We start from the raw sequence: 21,649 nt of genomic DNA, 5'->3' as shown, positions 1-21,649 counted from the left end.
ACTTGGGGATACTGGTTGATTGAAAAATTGGACAGGAGTCAGCAATGTGCGCTCGCAGCCCAGAAAGCCAACCGTATCCTGGGCTGCATCAAAAGGAGCATGGCCAGCAGGTTGAGGGAGATGACTCCACTCTCATGAGACCCCCCCTGGTATACTGCAACCAGCTCTGGGGTCTCCAGTACAAGAAAGACATGGACCGATTCGAGTAGTTCCAGAGGAGGGCCACGAAAATGGTCAGAGGGCTGGAACACCTCTCCTATGAAGACAGGTTGAGAGAGTTGGGGTTGTTCAGCCTGGAGAAGAGAATGCTGCGGGGACACCCTGTTGCATTCTTTCAATATATAAAGGGGGCTTATAAGAAAGATGGAGAGACACTTTTTACTATGGTCTATAGTGACAGAACAAGGGGCAATGGTTTTAAACTGAAAGAGGGTAGATTTAGATTGGATATAAGGAAGAATTTTTTTACTATGAGGGTGGTGAGACACTGGAACAGATTGCCTAGAGAAGTTGTGGATGCCCTGTGTTTGGAAGTGCTCAAGGTCAGGTTGGATGGGGCTTTGAGCGACCTGATCTAGTGGAATATGTCCCTGCCCATAGCAGGGAAGGTTGGAACTAGATGACCTTTAAAGGTCCGTTCCAGCCCAAACCATTCTGTGATTCTGTGATTCTTTGATCTTTTAGTACTGGCTATTATTAAATTTTCCTGTATATCTTTTAATAAATTCATCTTTGGCCCATGACGTGTTGATGCTTTAAAAGAACTCAATGACGTTTGCGATCTTTCTGTGAATACTAGTAACTGTGGAAATGCCAATGGAGTATCTAGAAGGGCAAACAGGTGTTCTGTAGTTATTCCTTGCTAATGGCTACAATTACTGCTGTGCTGCACATTATGTTAGGTCTTAAGTAAACATGAATTTTTTATTAAATTCAGAGACCAATGATACTGGATTTATATTCTTAAGGTCTGAGACTAGAAATGAGCAAAGGAGCCAAGAAATTCCTACTTCATAGGTATGCAGGAGTAATATCTCTTATTAGACAGAAAAAAACAGAAGCTTTTCTTTCATCCACCATGCACTTTCAGCCTTTCCTGTTTTTTTAGCTATATCATATGGTGCAATAAAACATATTCCTTTTTTTTTTTAACAAGTCTTGCGCAATGTGTTGCAGAAGAAATTATTCTAATGGAATTTGCCCTAAAGGCAACCAGCAACCACCATGTCAGACCAGCTAGACTGCCATTGACCGCTGCTGAGCTTACACCTACTGACATCAGAGGGAACGCCACCGGTGCAGCTCCTGTATTTGCATGTGGTCTAGGGTTTGTCCTCTTTTTACCAATTTGACATTGGTTAGAGGATCCCACTTCTTAACTGTCTTAAACTGATTAGGTCAATTATTATCTGAAACATTTAATGACCCTTTGAAGAAAAAGGCTGTAAATGCAGGTAGTGATGTCATAACAGATTTTTGTCTTCTCTTTACCAAGACAGGGATCCAAAACCAGGTTTTCAGCTCATTTACCTAGTGGATAAGTATTTTTGTGATCTAGTGCATTTTTCCACAGCTCTGTTCTGCAGTTGCCTTGTCACAATACATATTTTTATCTTAAGAACAGGCACTAGAACCTCCTAGAAGGACGAAGTAGGGTTTAACTGCAAGTATATTTAGCTACATGAGGTAATCCCTTTCCATTTCCATATTTAATATTAACATATACCATAAAAGATAATTATTTTTTAAATGGTGGGTATTGGCTAAATATGTACAAATTAAACAGTTTAGGATCACAGATGTCACCATTTCTTTCTTGAGGGGGGAGGGGTAATATTAAACATAATTTAACATATTGGAATCTGAGTTGTTATTTTATTAGTTTTCTCAGCATTAATATGTGGTCTGAAGTGAAATACTTACACAGCAGCAGACTAAATACAGACATTTCTCACTCTGTTCCAGTTAAAATATTGCTAAATGTATTGCTTTTATTTAGGTTGCAATAACTACTGGAGACACCAACCAGCTCAGGACTGTACTGTACGGGGGATTACCCAAGCCGTGCAGCAGAATTGGGATTCACTTTACCTCATTTCCACCGTCTAAAAGATGGACAAGTGGCCTACACTAGTTAATCCGGACTCCCTCTGCAGTGAAGAGAGAGAGAAAAAGAAAAATCAGATTTAATTAATTCCACCTGTCCCATGCATATGTTATGAAGGGGTTGAATCACTACTTGGAAGTGTCTGTTTATCTCTGTCAGCTATAGGGAAAGCCTGAACAATCATGTAAGTCTAATTTTATGCTTAACTTTTAGATATCTAAATTGTCAAAGATAATTCACTTGCTAAATTACAACCTTTATTCTGTTTTTTAATTAAAACAAATAGATGGTAAAAATAGATGGTGAGAAAAGTGGAAACCAACAGGATCAGCAGTCAAGCAACATATTTACAGGCCTGAAGCTAAAGCATAAAGTATATTATTAATACACAAGCAGTATTGTCTACTGAGGCTTCTTTCTCTTCATTAAAATGCATGAACTGATTTCCTGCATCTGATGGAAAGTACCCAACTGCTTTGGGTAGTCAAATATTTATTTTAACTTTTTTTTAACTTACTTTCCTTATTCTTTTCTTCGCCTGGAGGTTCCTGGTATGGGCGGATGTCCTCTCCTCCTCTATTTGGATTCTTGGTGAAACTTACTTGGACATTTGGAGCGCAGGTTTGGTGGAACCCCAAGGCCTCATGTGGAAGCACTGAAAGGCTCCTCATGGTCTACACACTCCTGAGTTGCCAGAATAGTCAGAAGAGTCCTGCTGATCCTCCATAGGCCCAGGTTTCTTCTCAACAGCCCCTAGCATTGAGGGTTTCCTCAGTCTTGAATAAAGTAAAATCAGTTCTCTAGCTTCAATGGAAAACTTGAAAAATTAAATTCATTTGTTTCTCACCCCAGGCATCTCATGTGCACTGTCTTGTTAACAGGACAACTGTGAAGAGCTTTAAAATTTGGGGGTTGACTCTTCTAGGGATCCCATTAAAGGGGCTAACCTCACACTTAATTTCCAATCCAGATCCACCTGTAGAGGAAAAAAAAAAGAACACCACCCTCCGAACCCCAAAGTGCCACTCTACAACATTTGATTTTTTAAAATAGAAAGGAAAGCAAATAAATGTAAAAGAAAATGAGGAAGTTCAATATGAAATGCTTTCTTTGTATGAAGTGCTAGCTATGACTATATTTGTCTTTAAAGCTGCCAAGAATTTCAGTTCCAGTTAATTCAGCTCAAAGCACATGGTTTACATTTCTTTTCTCAGTACGAACCACACAAGTTAAGGAAAAGAAATAAGTTCATCCTTGTCATAACCCCAAACTTCAATGTTCACATTTGATTATATTTGATCATAAATAGAAAGTTTAATGGCTAGATCCTGTCCTTCACTCTAGGTCCTTCTTCCTTTTGGCTTGAAGTCTTCATAGCGGACTCCTTTCTAATGCTATTCACGTAGAAGGGCTATTCACTGGCTGCTGCTGAGCCTCAGCAGCAGGACAGGTAGAGCAGTGAAGATAGCATAGGAAGGAAAAAAGCAAAAAGACAGGAGCAACAAAGCAAATGAAACAATGACTGCCTAAACTGAGAACGAGCTGTAGAGCTGAGAGGGTAGTCTTCTTCTCCTGTTTGTATATCTAGTCACATTTGCTGTATATGTCTTCAGATATCTAAGAAATTAAGGTAATTGGAATATCCAGCTGTCAAGCTATCAATATACAAGTGAACATGATGTCAGAGAAGAATAGTATTTTAGAAGAGTTTCTATCCTGAATTCTTTTGGTCCCTTTCCAGCAGAAACCAGTTGCCAAGATAAAGATACTGTCCCAAAAGGGCTGTTTCAAAATTGGTATTTATAACATTATCCAGTGGTTTTGTGATGGGAATAAATGTCCACTGAGTACAAGGTCAAGTCTACAAAATGAATTGACTTGTGACCTACTTGGGATTTCAAATTGCTCCACCAGGGACAGACAAAAGGCTAGGTAGCTCATTGTACGTTGCCTTTTAACTTCATAATCATAGCTCTGTCTGAAGTTTCCAGACTTTCCATACCAATAACACTCAAAATACATTAGAAAGGAGGAAAGCAAACCGTAACAGTCTGTTCCTTTCTACATTTCACAGTATCCTCCTCTGACCAACTGGTCTCCGGGGCTGTGGTGCTAACAAAGGAATGAAGTCCTGAGAGTTTGCAGAACCCAGCTGATTTCACACATTTTATTTTAACTACCTTTTCTTAAAATGATCAGTTGTCAGGTTGCCTCAGTCCTTTAATATCTTGCTGTAGAACTTAAATAAAACAAGTTATGCATACTCTCTGTCTTGATCACAGCTTGGGAGAAACTGGCCACAGATTTAAGCAGGACTTTTGCAGGAACATACTGTACCAGATCTCCCAGTTATTGTGAAACTAACGAGAGGCTTAAGTTTCAAGCTTTTTAGATGAGTGCCCCTTAGCCAGAAACAATGCTGTATTTAAACCTTTTCCTCTAGGCAGTGAGGGAAAACAGGAATTGTCATTATACTGGCAAATGGCATGCTCTGGGTGTACTACCACATGCAAAGATGGATAAAGTATGAGGCATCTGCTGCCAAAACCTTTGTGCCGTCGGAGTATTGAGTATAATAGTAGAATATGCCACTGTTTGGTCTACATTTAGGATAATTGACTCAGCTACCCAAATAAAATCTGTTCAAAACATAAATCTATTTGAAAGTTACATTGGTTAACTGTATTCTTTGTTTTCATGGTTATTCTTTTTGTGGTATTGCACATCTTCCCATCTCTCCCTAGAGAGATATGTAGTGACAATATACATTCCAAAACTGTTAGAAGGCTTCGTGCTAACAATTATGTTTCATTTAAGAAAATAACTGTGCAAAGCAATGTTACCCTTCCCTAGGTTTAGAGAAGCCTTTCAGCACATCTACATGGAATTCCATTGCCAAATGCACCCATTGAAAAGGAGGAACAGTGAACGTTACCAGCACTGTTGTACAAGATGAAACAGTGGGTTTGAGTAGACAAAATCCTGTTCTCTGCTTTGCATGGCTGTCAGGGGAACAGTTTGATAACACTGATCATGTTCACGTGCCGAGAAATATTTTTGCCTCTGTCACTTTTTGAGGATAATGCCTTCCTGAGCTACTGTTCAGGTATTATGTTCTCATTCACATCTATGATACAGACACCAGAAGTTATTATTTAAACCTGAAAATTATTTTTCCAGTTAGATAATATAAGATAGATTGCTGTACAACAAAATCCAGAAGGATACATCCCTTCTGCATGAACCAACCTTTTTCCATCCCCATACCACCCTTGATCTTCTAGGGAAAAACTGGCCTCAGAGGTTCCTTACGTATTGAAACAGTTTCTTTGATTTTTGTGTTTCCTTTTAATAACAGTCAATCTATGCAGCTGCAGAAATGCACTGAATTAAGTCTACCAGAGACAGGGGTCTATGGGCTGAACAACAGGAAAAGCTGGATATAATTGCACAGTAAATGACTGCTGTTGATAAGAAGTATTCCATTTTCAGAGAAGTATTTTAACATACTGGTTTGCATCAGCTGAGATAATAGGGAGAAAACACTAGACAGGAAGAAGTAGGTGAAAGAAAGTGAAGCAGGAATTACTGACTGTATGATGAAGTTAAACTTAACAGTGGTGAATGCTTGAAGAGTTTTGTTGTGCTCTTTGTATAAAATCTGAAGAAGCAAATCTAGGCATTTTATAATGGTGTGAAAATACAGATTAGCTTCCCAATCCTGCCACACCTACCTGTAATTTTACTTTGTCTTTTAATGAACATGAATTACAGTCTTTCCACAAAGGCATCATTCACATCATCGTAACTGTTGTGTTGTCACTCAGTGCATTTAAGATTCACAACTCCCATTTTTATGGACTGCCTCGCTCTCTGTGATCAGGTACCTCACTTCGGCTGAGATTTAAAGCCAAGCCTTGTTCAAATACAGGCAATACAAAAGATTCCTAGGAGAAAACAGTCCTTCATTTAACTGGTGACAGCGTTGGGTTGCTTTTTTCCCTGGTGAGAACGCCTGTCTCAGATTTAAACAGCACAGCTGGGAGAGCCAACCTCTTAGCCTCCAGCCCAGCCTGCCTGCACACAGGCACTGTATTTGTCAGCTAATATAATACATGCTAAAGAAGCCAGAGATTTCATGACTTTCTGCTCGAAAGAGCCTGGGGTATCCTCACTCGAGACTGCATAGCATGTGCAGAAGAGATCAGACAGTTCAGCCAAAGGCAAGCATTAGTATACTGGTTATACAAGGGCACCGTACAGGCTTAGCAGCTTTGTGCTAGCCCCTCGGAGCAATACCATTTTATATTGGTGAATATGAGCTATATTAGCCACATTAGTTCAAAGCTGGTACCGTACGGCACCAAACTAGAGTACTCCACTCACTCTTAGTAGCACCTTACATCCAACTTGCTCTCACAGACAAGCAACTGAACATAGTGTAAAAGAAAGGAAACTGAGAACATGTATTATCAATGCAGATTGTCTGGGACTAAACTAACACACAGAGTATAAAGCTTTCTGTGCTCACATTTAAGCCGTGAGCATCTGGTCTTGGCCATATTTGGTCTACTACCGATGAATGGAGAAATCTGTCATCTGTGGATACCCTAACAGAACTAATATCTTCCAAATACATGTCTGAGCAAAATAAATGACTAAGGCAAAGCTCTGTTCATTGCACTGCTCCAAAAATAGGTGTACATTAAAATAGAGTCAAGTGTTATACAAAGTGCCCTGGCAACAAGAACTAATACTGCAGTGACTTGTAAGTCTCAGGAATGCAAAGGGAGTTGGGCAAACAAAGCGAACTGCTAAGTTATAAACACAGGCTGCTGCTGCTGCAGAAAAAGGCAACAACCATAATGAAACATGTGAAGGAAACCTCGCCATAAAATGTCACAGAGGAAACAAAAGCTTTGAAACTTTTAGAAAAAGAAGATGGGGAACTTCAGCTGCACCAAAGAGGCACAGCAAACCGAGGAGGAAGAGTTTCCAGAATGTGACAGCAGGTAAAGACTTTCTGGTGACGGGGAGAAGGAAGAAGCGGCTTTCGGCATTTTAGTCTCTACTTTTATTCTTGTCAGATTCTCACCAGCCAGTGCAGTATAAAATTTCACCTCCAGAGATGTACTGTGGTGACACGTATTGCCCCCTGCCCATTGCTGCATCTGCATCTCTTCTTCAGTACATCTTCCAGTCATAAAAATAACTTAAAACACTGATCTGATGGAAATATTTAGATGACTAATAATTCTGTCTGACAAACATTTCAGATGGTTTTTAAGAAGATTATTCTTATTACATGGAAAACAATTTCAAAGTGGTTCGGCCCCAGTGTGCTTTCTGTATGGATGCTGATAGGATACAGCAAAGTCAGTTATAGATTTTGCTTTAGAAAGAAGCGCAGCTACCCTAATTTGTTTCATGACACCTAATTTGTGGTGATGAGTGGCCTTCTTTCTGGACATATTAGCTTGGATATACTGAGTCTGGGAACACCTATCTACACTAACACATTTTAAATCTGTGCAGAACCATCAGCTCTTTGTGGCTGCTAGTTCTGCATACCTGAACTTCTGGGAACCAGGTAGTTATAGTCCTCTCTGATAAACTTGGGTTAACTGAGCTATTAGGAAAGGCCAGACTAAGACTCAGATTTCAGATGTAATCATCCTTATGAAGGTCCCTGCGAACTATGTTGCTATTGACCTAGCTACAGGTTTAAATATAGATTTTACAAAAGTCTCAGTCTTTTCACTTGTCTGATTTTCTGTAGTTTTACTATTCACTGTTAGCAATAAAGAAAATAAATGGAAATTTAGCACAGCAGGTGAAAGATAAAAGCAAACAGGCACTTTGTGTCTTGATTCAGAAAAATTAGGAAGAGACAAAAATTGTCAAAGACAAGAATTGCCAACAACAAGAATTGCCAGATACCTACACATCTTTCATTTTTGTAAAAATACACAGGTTGAATGAATTTTCATAAATGAGAGAAGAATATGGAAGGAGGTTACCTACTTTCCCACTAACTACATAAAATTCATTAGTGGAAGTATACAACAATCCAAACACTAGTTGATAAACATATATTTATGTTCCTATAAAGCACAAAAAATAATTTAGTCAATCATCAAACTTAAATGATGGTTCCACTATTTTCTGGAAATTATATACCTGCTCTGCATGAGAATCATGAATGTAAACAAGTAGTCTGGATACTACTATGATTACACTAGGTAGAAGTTTCCCTCAAAAATTGTTTATCCCTTTCAGCTTCATTTCAATGTTTTGTTCTCATTATAAATATCCAAGACCTACCCATCATTCTTTGGCATTTGAAGTGCATCATATTTATTTTCAAGAAAAGTATGATCTTTTTAACTCAATTTTCACATAAGCGTCTCATCATAACATAACCAATATGAATGCAAAAATTGAAGCTTATCTCAACTATCTGTATGACCTCTATTCATACAGAAGGCCAGCTTACCTGCTTCTGAACAGAAATGCTTTGAATTCCTTTGCAATAAAGCCATACAGTCATATCGTTGCCTCTACAAAGATAAAACCAGGAAACAAATAACAATTGACACTTTTATGGTGATATAGTGCTGAATGTGTTATTTCCATGCCCCAGAAGACCTTAACATTTACTACCTTTTTCTTACCTATGAGAACTACAGGATCCCTGGGAATAGCAGGGTAGGGGTTTCGCCACCATTGCAAATAAATTCTCATTAGCTTTTAATGACACAAATGTTTCATTGTATATTTTCTAATTTAAAACTATTTCTGCCTCATATTAAAAATACTGCATATTTCTGTGAAGAAATCTGAGTCCCCATTATTCTCAGTGCCCCTTACTTAGGAGAAGGCAGTTATCTATAGATACTGAACTAGTTGCAAGATCCTTATGGTATTCAGTCTGTCTACAGAGAACAGCATCAACTGATTTTATGAAGCATCTTGTTTGAAATGGCACAGATTTCAAAGGTGAACTCTATAGATCTATTGACTGTAAAACCAGAAAAAGGGTGTCATGGTCTCACTTGCACAACATAGCCATATGGCATTTCAGAGTAATTTAGTACTGAACTAGATCACAGGAATTTAGAAAAAAAAAATCTAAAGATTTTTTACATTAATTAAAAAAAATTTAGTGATGAAGAAGCTTTATCACTTGAACCCTTCTTCAATTGCCCACAGTGGTGGTGAAAGGTACATACGTTATTTCTAGAATCTCTCTGCCTAGTGTTAACCTACAGTCACTGTGGTAACTGCGCTTAATAAATTGAAAAGCCCTGTTACTGAATACATGATCAAGCCTTAACGTTCTTTGTAATAGAATTGTAAATTGAGCTTGGATTTTCACATCTGGAATGTTTTCTCATCCTTTGGATATTTTATGTGGATTTTCTTGGAAACTTCTAATTTTTACACCCTCTAGCATTGAAAGTACAAGACCTGGTGCGTTTTTCTAGTCAAAGTCTCCCTAGAATGAAATGCCAGCATCAAATCCTTTGGCTCCTTTATTCTTTGGAACATCAGTCAGGGACCCCACTTATGTATGTGGCTAAACCATGTTTTGGATATGATAATATGTGCTTTCTCCTCAGAAATTTTCAAATGTTTGCACTCAAATATGCAAACTGAAAGCAATTCTAATTTCAGGGAAGTGCTTCCAATTTCTGTTGAGAAGTCATATAGCAGTTGCAGTGATATTTTATACTTTTTATTTATCACAGTCCGTGTCAATGAAATAGTTAATATGGCTGTACAGCAAAAACTGCCACTTCTGAGTTTCTTCAGGTGACAAGGGAAAAGCAGGCAGTGCCTACTTTGGTCCTGTAATAGACCCTTCAGGACATTAAGAACATGCTCAAAAGCTAATTACTGAAAAAAAAAAGAGAGAAAAAAGATATTTAGACCATTTCATGAATACATAAACCAATAATTGTTCTGGAAAGTATTTCCATTGAGAAAAACAAATAGATTTATTTTATAATGAATTGTGTATTTATAAGCATGGCCAGGGCAGCTACTTTTGTTTCCAGAAACCAAGTCCTAATAATACTACAAGAAAAGCAGCTCCTGTGAACTACATATTTCACCTAGGGGCAATGAGGCCAAATCATACCTTTTCATGCATCCATTTTTCTGATCAGATAGAAAAGGAGTAATTTAAATGAGACACATTCATACAAACGAAAATGGAAAGGATGACTCTGGATACAAGTATATAAATTACTCCTAAGGCAAAATGGTTAAGACTTTTTTTCCTTTCTGTCCTCCATTTTATTTTCTTAAAAGAAATAGAACTGTTCTTGCTGAGACCATGGTGTCTAGGAGAATTAACAGAAATTTCCTAAGGTCATTTCTGTAACTTGTAAAAGTATTAGTAACATTTAATTAATAATAATCTCAGTGAAAACAGATTAAGCCAACCACATCGAGTTTCTAGCCATCACTTTTTACATTGCTTCTGGTCCCTTTGGGAGGCTGTGTAATGTTATCACAGACACATTTAACTGAGGCAATTTAATATTTCCCATAGAGAACACAAATCCATTTGCATTATTATCACCAAATAAAACCTTACTTCAATAACATTTAGCATAATTAAAATCTGTGAAAATAGAGTGTAGATTATATTCTGAAAGTAACAAAGGATTAAATATTAGAGTGACAGTTCTGATTGAACATATAAATATTTTTCTGCAAGTTGCTAAGTGACCCTATTTATGATTGGAGCTGGTTGAATATTTTTAATGTGCCGTTTGCATTGGGTGTAGGTGTGAAGGTGTTGGTTGGCAGCAAGAGAGCTGCAGCAGGTAGCCTCCGTGCGAAGAGCCAGAGGTTGCCCCATGCCAGACACGGCTGGGTCCAGCCAGGTCCAAAATAGACCCTCCAAGCTGATGGCACCTCTGAGAAAACATATTTAAGAAAGGATGAAATACCACATAGGCAGGGAGGGTGGAGGAAAAAAAATGTGTGAGAAGCAATCCTGCGAACACCAAGGTCGGAGAAGAAGGAGGGGGAGGAAGCGCCCCGGGTGCTGGAGCGGAGATTTCCCTGTCGCCCATGGAGAGGACCATGGCAATCTCCCTACAGCCTCTGGAGGACCCCACGTCAGAGCAGGTGAATACGTCCTGAACGAACTGTGGCCCGTGGAGAGGAGCCCAAGCTGGAGAAGGTTTATCCTGAAGGACGGCAGCCTGTGGAGGAGCCATGCTGGATCAGGGAAAAAGTGTGAGGAGGAAGGAGCTGCAGAGAGGAGCTGTTATGGACTGAGTGCAAGCCCCCATTCCTCATCCCCCTGCACTCCTTGGGTAGAGGAGTCAGAAATGTAGCCAAAAAAGGGGGTTGCAGAAGGTGTTTTATTTTTTTGTCTTTGTTTCTCACCTTCTTACTCTATTTTTAGTCGGCAGTAAATGAAATTAATTTTCCCCAAGTAGAGTCTGTTATGCCCATGACGATAACTAGTAAGGGATCTCTCTGTTTTTACCTTGACCCACAGGCTTTTCCATCTTATTTTCTCCCCATGTCCTGTTGAGTAGGGTGAGTGGCTGGGTGGGTGTCTGGCAGCCAGCCAAGGACAACCCACTGCGCTGTTGTATGTTATTTTCCAGATACGATGGGTTTGATTAGTAGGGCTTAAGCTACAGTTGCTAAAGGACATTTCAATGTGAAAATCCCGTTGAAGTAAATACTCATGGCACGCGCTGAAATCAGAAGGCAGAAAGAAAGTGGGGAAGAAGGCACATTAATCCATTTTAGGGTCTGGGTTTCAGATGATGAAATGAAGTTCTGTGGTTTTAGTTTTTCCCATTTCTTTTGGAAGGTACTTAAGACTGCTTTTTCAGAACTTAACTAGTGAAACCAAAGTCTCACAGAAGTGCACTATTGCTTGCAATTAAATAGGTATAGTAGTAACAGGCACAAATAGGCAGTTTCTAGTCATTACTGCATCCGATTGCACTAGTTCACATACATATCAATACAAAATTGAATTTAAAAGCTCATGAAAATGCATGCCTGTAAGAGAGTGGGTGCTTATATTCCTACTTTGTATGCAAATACATAGATGAATGGCTTGTGACTGCTTAATGAATTCTCAGAATTTATATGATGTAACAAAATATTTCTGCATGCTACCACTATACAAACTGACAGCTTGTAAAAGATCACAACTGATAAGCTATAAACAATACAATGAAGATAATAATTTAGACAAATTAAGTTTGTTGGGTCAAAAATATATTATATAGTACCTTAACTAACTTGCTTAGCTGTTCAGATGCTATTTATAGCCATTTCAGCAACTGTGACAAATTACCTAAGTCGGAGAATAAAAGGATGGTTTAACAAGAATATATATATCAGATGGAGCCATGATGCTCTCCTAAAAATAACAGCATCTCTTCAACATACTTTATTAAGCCGAACTACTGGTAAGGTTCTTAGTTTTGGTTATAATGGTCTAGAAGTTTTACAACTGTTTGGATTACTATAATTCAAGTGCAAGGAATTTAGAAACAAAATCATGAAAAGCTAATCTAAACAGGCATCTAAATTATGCTTTTGGGAAACTGTGTTGTGAATTTGCTGAATGGGATTGCACAAATCAGAGGTCTCCTGAGCTGTGAATATCAAGGAACTGAAAAATGAAGGGAGGGCTTTGATACCAGAATGTCAATGCTTTTCTTCAGGCAGATTTTTGGTAAAGAACAAGAAAATTCCTTGGCAAGAATCAATATGTCTGATATATCCTTTGATACACTGAGTGCTATTCTGATGACAGCACTTATAAAGAAAGTGTCTGTTGTCAAGTCATATACAATGTAGATAGCAGCTCACAGGATAATAATTTTTAATTGAACACAGGCACTTTAACCCACCCAGCTTAGGTAAATTATACTGGATTAAAAAAAATCTTCCATTTGATAGTCATTTTGATTTGGAGCTTAGTTGGTAGGAAGTTATGCTATAAAAGTAAATATTTATAATCTCTGAGAAACTTTTATCTTCAAGAGGTGTGTTTGTATAGCTAAAAGAGAACTATAGCTACAAAAGAGCCACTGACATTTTAGAAAGCAAACACAAAAATATTCCTGGCCCAACTCCAATGTGAAAAGGATATGACACATAGAAGAAATAACAGGAGCGGGGTTAAACACAACATCAGCTTGAACTGCATTGATTGGTTGGTGTTGAAATGGGGTAGTAAGTTTTACACCCTTTCAAAATCTACATATAAAGATGCATAATCATCCATACATTTCAGATCAGCACTGAATGTTTCAGGCAACTAGACCAAGAGTAAAATACTCTTCTAATAAAGCACCTCCCTGAGAATGGAAGACTTGCCTGTTGAGAAGTCCCAGAAAAGGGCAAGTAGTTTTTATTCATATACAGCAGGTGTACTTCACACACTGAGCAGTCTGGGGGCTCAAGAAGCTCCACTGTCCTTTAGGCATTGCAAATTACAGTTAGTCATTTACCTCCAACGAGTCTGCTTCTAATTGTGCTTCAGTGGCTCATACTTGTTAATGCTTGCCTAGCCACAAGACTTGATCATGCTGAGGTTCTTAACTAGAGAGTACGAGAGAAAGCAAGCATAGCACTGGTATTGGTTATCAAACAGTAAAATATGATGTCTGACTCTTGCAGCAACTGGAATACAAAGATTAAAACACCCTGCTTCCCCAGGCAAGTACTATGTTATTGCCATTATACTCTGCCACACATTCTTCTAGTGGTTACTGTCTTCCTTCACATTTTTATCATGCCCTTCTTAACTGGTTATTATGCATACATTAAGCATACAGTCAAATGCCAGCAATTCTTATAATCATCCATTCAGTTCATGTGCTAGCCATGAAGCAGTGAATAACAAATTATTAAATTTCCTTGTATACATATATCTGTTGTGCAACACTCTTTTGAAGGGTCACAAATATTGCATGTCATTCGCTGAACTACCTGGACAGTCACCTGGGAGCACTTAATCACATATACAAATCAAATAATTTTCCAGATAACACATATTTCATTAAACTAGCTTTCATTTAATGATTTTATTCATGTAATCCAAATCCTTATGCCCTAATATTGCTTTGTGCTTTTAACATACCAGTTGTCTCGATGCCCTGAATTTTATTTCACTTTCCTATAATCAAAGTCTATCATTGTTCAGATCATTGGCAGTAGTCCAAAATCATATATAATTCCTTAGCAGAAGCTTAATTTTTTACAAAGTAGGGTAACACAGACACAAAGAGACTCTAAGAAAAAGCAAAATGGTTCGGGGCTACAAAGTACATTTGTTATCTGTTGCCCAGCATGCTTGATACACTGTATTTAATGAAATACAAGTCTGCCTTAGAGAAGATAAGCACAACTCCGACCTGATTCAATAGGAAGCAAAAATGTTTGTAGCACAGCAAGCTTTTATTTGATTATAACCAAAGATTAATATTTCAGTCTTCTTAAACAAATTCATATTGAACAAGCATATTCCTTACAGAAAAATCATCCAGTTTATTTTAAAGATTCCACATTGTAGCAGGCATTCTAATCTATGGAGTACACTGGTGACTATAACTGGTCTTAAGCAGTGTTTGCTTTTACCTTTTTAACTTATTTAACTTCTGCTGGAAAAAGTAGCTAGTATAATTCCGCTTTACCACTGTGGAAAGCATTTTCTGCACTCTCACCCTTACCTCCTGTTACTCTCTTTCATACGCTATTTTGCATCTTCATTCACACATCTTTTTACATTCACTTAAACTAAATACACAAAGGACTACTTTTATGTTTTTAAACTCACCATCTTACTTGAAGAGAAGCTTAACCTCATTCCAAAACAATGGGAGGCAGCAGCCACCTTCAAAGAAAATACTTTAAGGAACTCACTTTACAAAATATAATTAATAATTAGCCCTTGGTGAATAAGAAATTCAGTTACAAAGAATAATTACAAGAAAAGATGATGGAATCTTTCAAAATCAAACAAGCCAGAAAACACAAACATTCTTCACTTTAAAAATAATCCTTATTTTATAGGAAGTTTCTAAATCTGTATTATTTGTTCTTCCAATCATTCACAGCAAAATCACGGTGCTTAACTTGTCCACAGGACTATGTTTTGTGTAATCAAATCAGTATTTGACAAATCTAACCTCCCAAAAAACCCCCAAACCCCAGTCAGCTATTCATATATTTCAGCCTGCTTGATATAGCAAGTGGGTATATCAGCAACAGAGAAGGCACACCCTGAGTTTAGTGATTGGCAACATGGGCACGGCATTCACAGCTTTGCTATTTGCTAACCTTATTCTAGCACTTAGCAATCAATATCAAAACTTATGCTAGAAAGCTACTTTAATTGCCAATGGAACAGTAAGGAGCGCTTGTTCCCCAAACAACACTGATCAACATCTTCATCTTAATGAATTGACCATATGGAGCTGTCACCCTGCATTCCCCATCTTAATTGATTTTAAGGCTATGAAAGACTCTTATGTTCATCTTTAACCAGTCCCACATGACAAATTGTGAGACTTACCTGAGTCAGTTATTGCATCCAGTCCAAAAGCTCTGGATGAGCTACAGCATCTTTCTTTCAATCACATGCAACCTCAATTTTAAAGTTTCCAGTGAAGAAAAAATCCACGAAATATCTTTGTAAATTTCTCCATGGACATATTGACATTTGTCTATTATTTTTGTTCCATTCTTCCTTTTAGATCTTGTTTTGTCTGTTGGAATGCAGAGCATGAGCAGATTTATCATTAAGAGATTATCTTCAGGAAAGACTCTACTATTACATCAACCTTCTGACTTCCCTAATAGGAGGTAAAACCTGTATTAGTTTAGACTTGCCATGGCTTTTTCTCAATTTCTGAGTTTTCAACTTCCTTTTTGAACTATTAATTCCCTAACTGGCTGCAGTATTCCAGTAAAGCAGTGCCACAAGGAGTGATATAAAATGGTCTTGCTTCTCTTCGCAACATATTCCACTACTTTATACCCAGTGGCTGCCTGAGCTCTTTTCAGTACTCTGAGCATGTGCTTGCACTGTGACCCTGCATCACTTCAAGCCTCTGTGCTCTGTATTGGGTGAATATACTCACCTGGTACCTCTCGCACCTGGTCTTTTTTCATCCAGAAGTGCAACCTTACACTTCATTGTGTTTTACACATGTGTTTTGATAGCATCCAGCTTGTTAAGTGATTTGTCTTCCTAACTGTTTACTATTGTCACAGTTGCAACTTTGTCAGTGGTAATTCCATACCATATCATTGATAAAATATATTGAAAGTGTTGAACTAAGAATAAGCTCCTGTAAGACCTCATTAGAAATGCTTGCAATTGCAGGTCTGTAATTTGTAAACCACTGAATTCTTGGTGTTGCTCTAACATTAATCCACCTAATGAAAATGTAGTGCAGTACCACACCTCTTCAAAAAACTCTACAAAAAAATGCATCAACACCTTTACAGACTATGCTTTTAACCTCATAAGAAAAACATACCAATGACTGTCATTTTTATAAACCAATTATAACTGTTATTAATTAGGTTACCCCCTTTCAATGTTTTATTAATAATGTCCCGTATTAAGCACTTTCTATTTTGCCTTTAATCAAAGTTGGATGGGCAGGTCTGTAAACACCCGGATCATTTGGTTTAGCTATTCAGCAGTTATTGAACAGGCCAATCTCTTGAATGTTTTACTGACAATTTCTTCCAGTATCTATTTACTAAGAAAACAAATGACAACTCATTAAAAATCCTTTCTTTCCTATTATGTATTGGAAACTTATCTTTTCCTTTATACTTTCTGCCATAACTTTCTCTTTGTACTTTTTATCTTTATCAGTTTCCCATACTTCCTTTCTGGTTGATGTTCAGTAGCACTAGCTTCTCCCATCTTCCACTTATGATTATTTTTGTTCATTTCGTCATTTCCTCTCTAAATGCTGAAGGCCTTTGTTTAGTTTCATATCTTTGTTTGTTTTTGAGGAGTAGTCTTCCTAATAATGTGATAGCAAGCTTGACAGCACCTAGCAAAATGCTTTTAAGTAGTATCCAAATGTCATTCATATCTTGCTAACCTCTTCCTACTACCTGATTTAGCTGTAAGTGTTTTTTGGCTTGATGATAGGATCTCTTTAAATAATCACATGTATATTTTTCTTTTATGTATTCTATTCTATATGCACACTGAAAATGTGATTCACTGGAACATAATGACAGATGAAGGAAGGGGCTGAGGGAAGGGCTTGCTTGGCATGAAGGCTTTGCAGGGACTTAATAGCAGCTTTCCAGTACCTAAGGGGAGGTTATCAACAAGATGAAGTCAGACTCTCTACTGAGGTGTGTGACAAGAGAACAAGGGAAAATGAGATGCCAACTTTACATAAGGAAAAAAAAAAAAATCACTGTGACACTAACTGAGGTTTGGAACAGGGTGCCCAGAGAGGCTGGATAATCTCTGTCCTTGGAGGTTTGGCTGGCTGGATGAAGACCTGATCACAGAGTTGATCCTGCTTTAAGCAGGAGGTTGGACTAAAGACCCCCTGAGGTCCCATCCAGCCTGAATTATTCCAATTCTGTGACAAGATCTCTCATAACTCTGCCAGTATTTATTTTTAATCCTGTTTGTAATTCCCTCTGTCTGTCAGAACGAGGCTTATGTTACTATTCCACTGGGCTGGTTATGACCATGCTTTAGGTTTAGATTTTCACAAAACAAAGATGTTTAGAAATTTTGAGGATGTTTTAGAATTAGCCACGTGAGACCTCCAGTTCTTGTCATTATTAATAGATTGCCTACGATAACACAAGTTCACTAAACATGTGAATGCTTTTTTCAGCTTTCCCCTTTGTCGTTTGTTTTGTATAGCAGATAGGCTAGTCTCTATATTATAAAATCACCATTGCATGTGCAGTAGGCCTTTGCCAAACAATAATTTAAAAACTTAAAAACTGTGTAAATTGCCAATAGCAAGCTGTGGTAGAGTCACGAAGTAACATTTATCAATTGTGATAATACCTTGTTGGAGGAGCTAGAGTAATGGAGGAGAAGGAACACGCTGTTGACACTGGTTTCTCAGTCCTAGGCTGGTTCTTTAATACTAATGTCACTTGGCTGAAGTCTATTTTCTGTGTCCTGTGAGTCACAGGCTGGCTGATATGGAACATAACACATAAAAAATTCTCTTGCACTGAATGTTATACATACAAATCTTTTCTGCTGACATGATGAGGGCCCAGATGGTCCAGATTCACTTCTCTGATCTACTCAAGAATTTTGTTTTCAGGATTTAGAGAGTAAATAACGATTAAAAAAGACAAAACGACTGTCTCTTCTCCCAACGGTCACTTTTGCTTGGCTATAGGCTTTCTACTCAGTCTTTTTACTGATCAGAAAAATGTCTGAGCATGCACACCTTTTAATAACACCCAAAGCTAACACCTTAAAGATGATTATTCCCATAATACTGTCCTTTTCAATGTAGTGTTAATGTTGACATGTTAAAGTGACTTTAAATATTCATGCCAGTGAGGACTCCATTGCTTTCATGTCAGAATTCGTGACTCCTTGCCATCAGCAACCTCAGTGATATGCCTGTAGCCTTGTGACTCTTCCCATAAAACCAATCACACTAGCAATTTCATTTTGAAGTTGGTATTAAAAGTGGGATAGGCTAGTGTTCCCCGATTACCATAATCCAGACAAAACCTGCTGCATGCAACTGAAACATAAAACTTTCCCTGTTATGTGGTCTGCCAGCTGAAATGGAGACATTTGGCAGGATTTGGCCTGTGATTTTGTCCGCAATAACTTACTATAGTAGTCCTTAATTCCCCAGGCTTTGGCTTTGCTGTTCAAAGTCTACCTCAGTGTATATTTTCTGTATGTGCCCTGGGAGTAAACTGAGGGGGATGTTGCTATAACGTATAGCTGAAATCTTACATTGTAACGCAAGAAAGATGCAAGAAAGTACATTTTTTGTCACAGAATGCGCAAAAGCACACCCTCAGCGCTTTCTCAATGCACATGAATATCTTGGTTAACGTCATCTCCTCCTGTTTCATGACACGGATCTTCTTTTCAGCCACCCTTTTATATCTCTGCTTCTACTTCATGGAAAAAACATATAAACCACTGCTCTCACTTGTGGGAAATAAGGAGTGCATGGTCTTTACTATAGAGTAGAGACAGAGCTGCATATCTGCATTGTTCTCAAAGCATTCAAACCCAAAGAACTGGTTTTATTCTGAATGTCATCAAACAGTACTAGGTAACGTGATTTGTTATGCAAGGCAAAATAATTTTTACATCATCAGAACCCTCTGATTCAGCTAAATGGAAATCCCTAACCTACTTACTGGTAGGTGCCTTGGAAGAGGAGGAGTGGAGGAAGACAGGGAGAAAGAATTTGCATCCAGCTACTCCATATATAGTTTTTCTCTAAATATCTTTTGGCCATTGTCAGAGGCAGAAAATCTTACATTCTTATGGTGTCTTGAGGACTTAATAGGGAATAATATTTGAGATTTAAAGACTGGAAAATCAAGTCATTTGGGAAAATGACTTCATGTATTAGATGATTATTATTACCTCTCCAATGAAGATATCGTCATAATACAGAAAAAAGGGGTCTCTGTTAACCTGTGGCAGTTGCTAGCTGATCAAGTAATTGTTGTAGACAAGGTGTATATTTTCCAGTCATATTAAAACAACGCCAATCTTATGTAACTTCAGCCACCTAACGCTAGACATCTAAACAATTTGTCTTACACATACTCCTACTCTACAAAGAGTCAGGACTGGTAAGGAGAAGTTGGTGCATCCCACATCCCATGTTAGGCAGCCACCGAGTGGATCTCTGCATGAGGGTACATTTAGAGACAAACTAGAAATTAAAAGACATACGGAACATGGTTATTGGAGGATCAAATAAGTTAAAGATGGAAAATACACCTACTACTAGTTGAGGAATCAAAATTTCAGGCCCCAGAATTTTAGACAAACAAATTTTGGCTCCTGAAGTTCTTCTCTACTTAAATTCTATACTGAGGATTCTTGTCTAGCAGGCTTTTGTAGTGATCTGCCATATGACATTCTCTTCTGTATTTTTATTTGTGTTTTCAATTACAGTACACTTCATAGTAGACAGGCAACAACTTTTCTACTAGAAAGCTGCTCAAAGTAGCAAGCCCACACTTAGAGATAAATTGTTAATTATTTTCTTTTTTTCTGATGTGGAATAAATGTACATGCTATTTTCACCACGAATTTTAATTAATCCAAATCAAATTTCATATATGAGCTGTCAGAGGAAATGCCCAACCCATTTGTGAGAGTATAGTTACCTAATGTAATGTGAAGAAGCCTGTACTTGTTATTATTTTGTTTAGCCATCATAGGTGTTTAATTACATTCTTTTGATGTCAGTAAAATCATTTAACTTCCCCTGAAGACATTGAAAGGCATCTGTTATATTGAAAAAAGTATTTTCCCATGCCACAATTTGAGTTTTAAGCATAACTACTTACCCAACACATAGCTGTATCTTTTAAAAGTTCGAAATAACTTTTATGCTCAAATAAGAATTCAGCCATTACATTTTGCTTTTAAAGTATGGTCAGCAATACCCATAACAAAATGTATGTTTCCGTAACAAAGAACCCCATAACTGGAGATATATTTGGAAGCTGTTCTAATGATGCAATTTCAAATAATTTTATTTCTTTCCATAAGAATTTTGTTATATAGCTAAACAGTAGAAACCAGAGCATAGCTGCATAATTTATAACCGTATTTGAAATTTAGCAGCTGGGTCAGCATATTTGATGGTGTATATAACTAAGAAATTTTGTCTGGGTCCATGACGTTTCTAATGTCTAATTGGGAATTAAATTCTATGCCATAATTTTTTAAACAAGTCTACAAAAGAGAATGTTACGTGGTAGATTCAGGAGTAGAATGCACTGTCCTGTAGTTAATTACCATCAACCATTATTTAGACATTTCCTGTACTCAGTCTACTATAGCATTTCATACTTTGTTTTGTACGCCAGCAAAACATTATAGAAAGGTGCATTACTAGCTGAAGGTGAGTATTCCATTTTTTATGTATATATTCTTCAGAACTCTGATATTATGTAAAATGTTTTTGGATCATTATACCATGTTTCCATCACTGTTAGAATGTGCACACACTGTCCTTTGGGGAGCAGCTGTCAGCTGTAAAAAATTAGTATCATATGATACCTCCAATATTCTGCTAACTTTTTATCTATTCAAACTACATGAGGCACAGAAAATATTACATGCTCATTGCTCACTATCATAATTATAATTTCATTCTTCTATTTTTAAAATATCTAAGTCTTGGAAAGTTTAATAACTCCAATGTATTTGCAATATTTTCTTACGATCACCCATCTGTAACTCCTAAAAAAATATTTGTACCTTACCATTACTATGCATTTTTGGTTACACCTGGGCTACAGCACTGA

Source organism: Haliaeetus leucocephalus, unplaced genomic scaffold, assembly GCF_000737465.1.
Source record: "Haliaeetus leucocephalus isolate CR32 unplaced genomic scaffold, Haliaeetus_leucocephalus-4.0 Scaffold151, whole genome shotgun sequence".
In the NCBI taxonomy this organism is placed as follows: Eukaryota; Metazoa; Chordata; class Aves; order Accipitriformes; family Accipitridae; genus Haliaeetus; species Haliaeetus leucocephalus.
Note: the sequence above shows the minus strand (reverse complement) of the source record.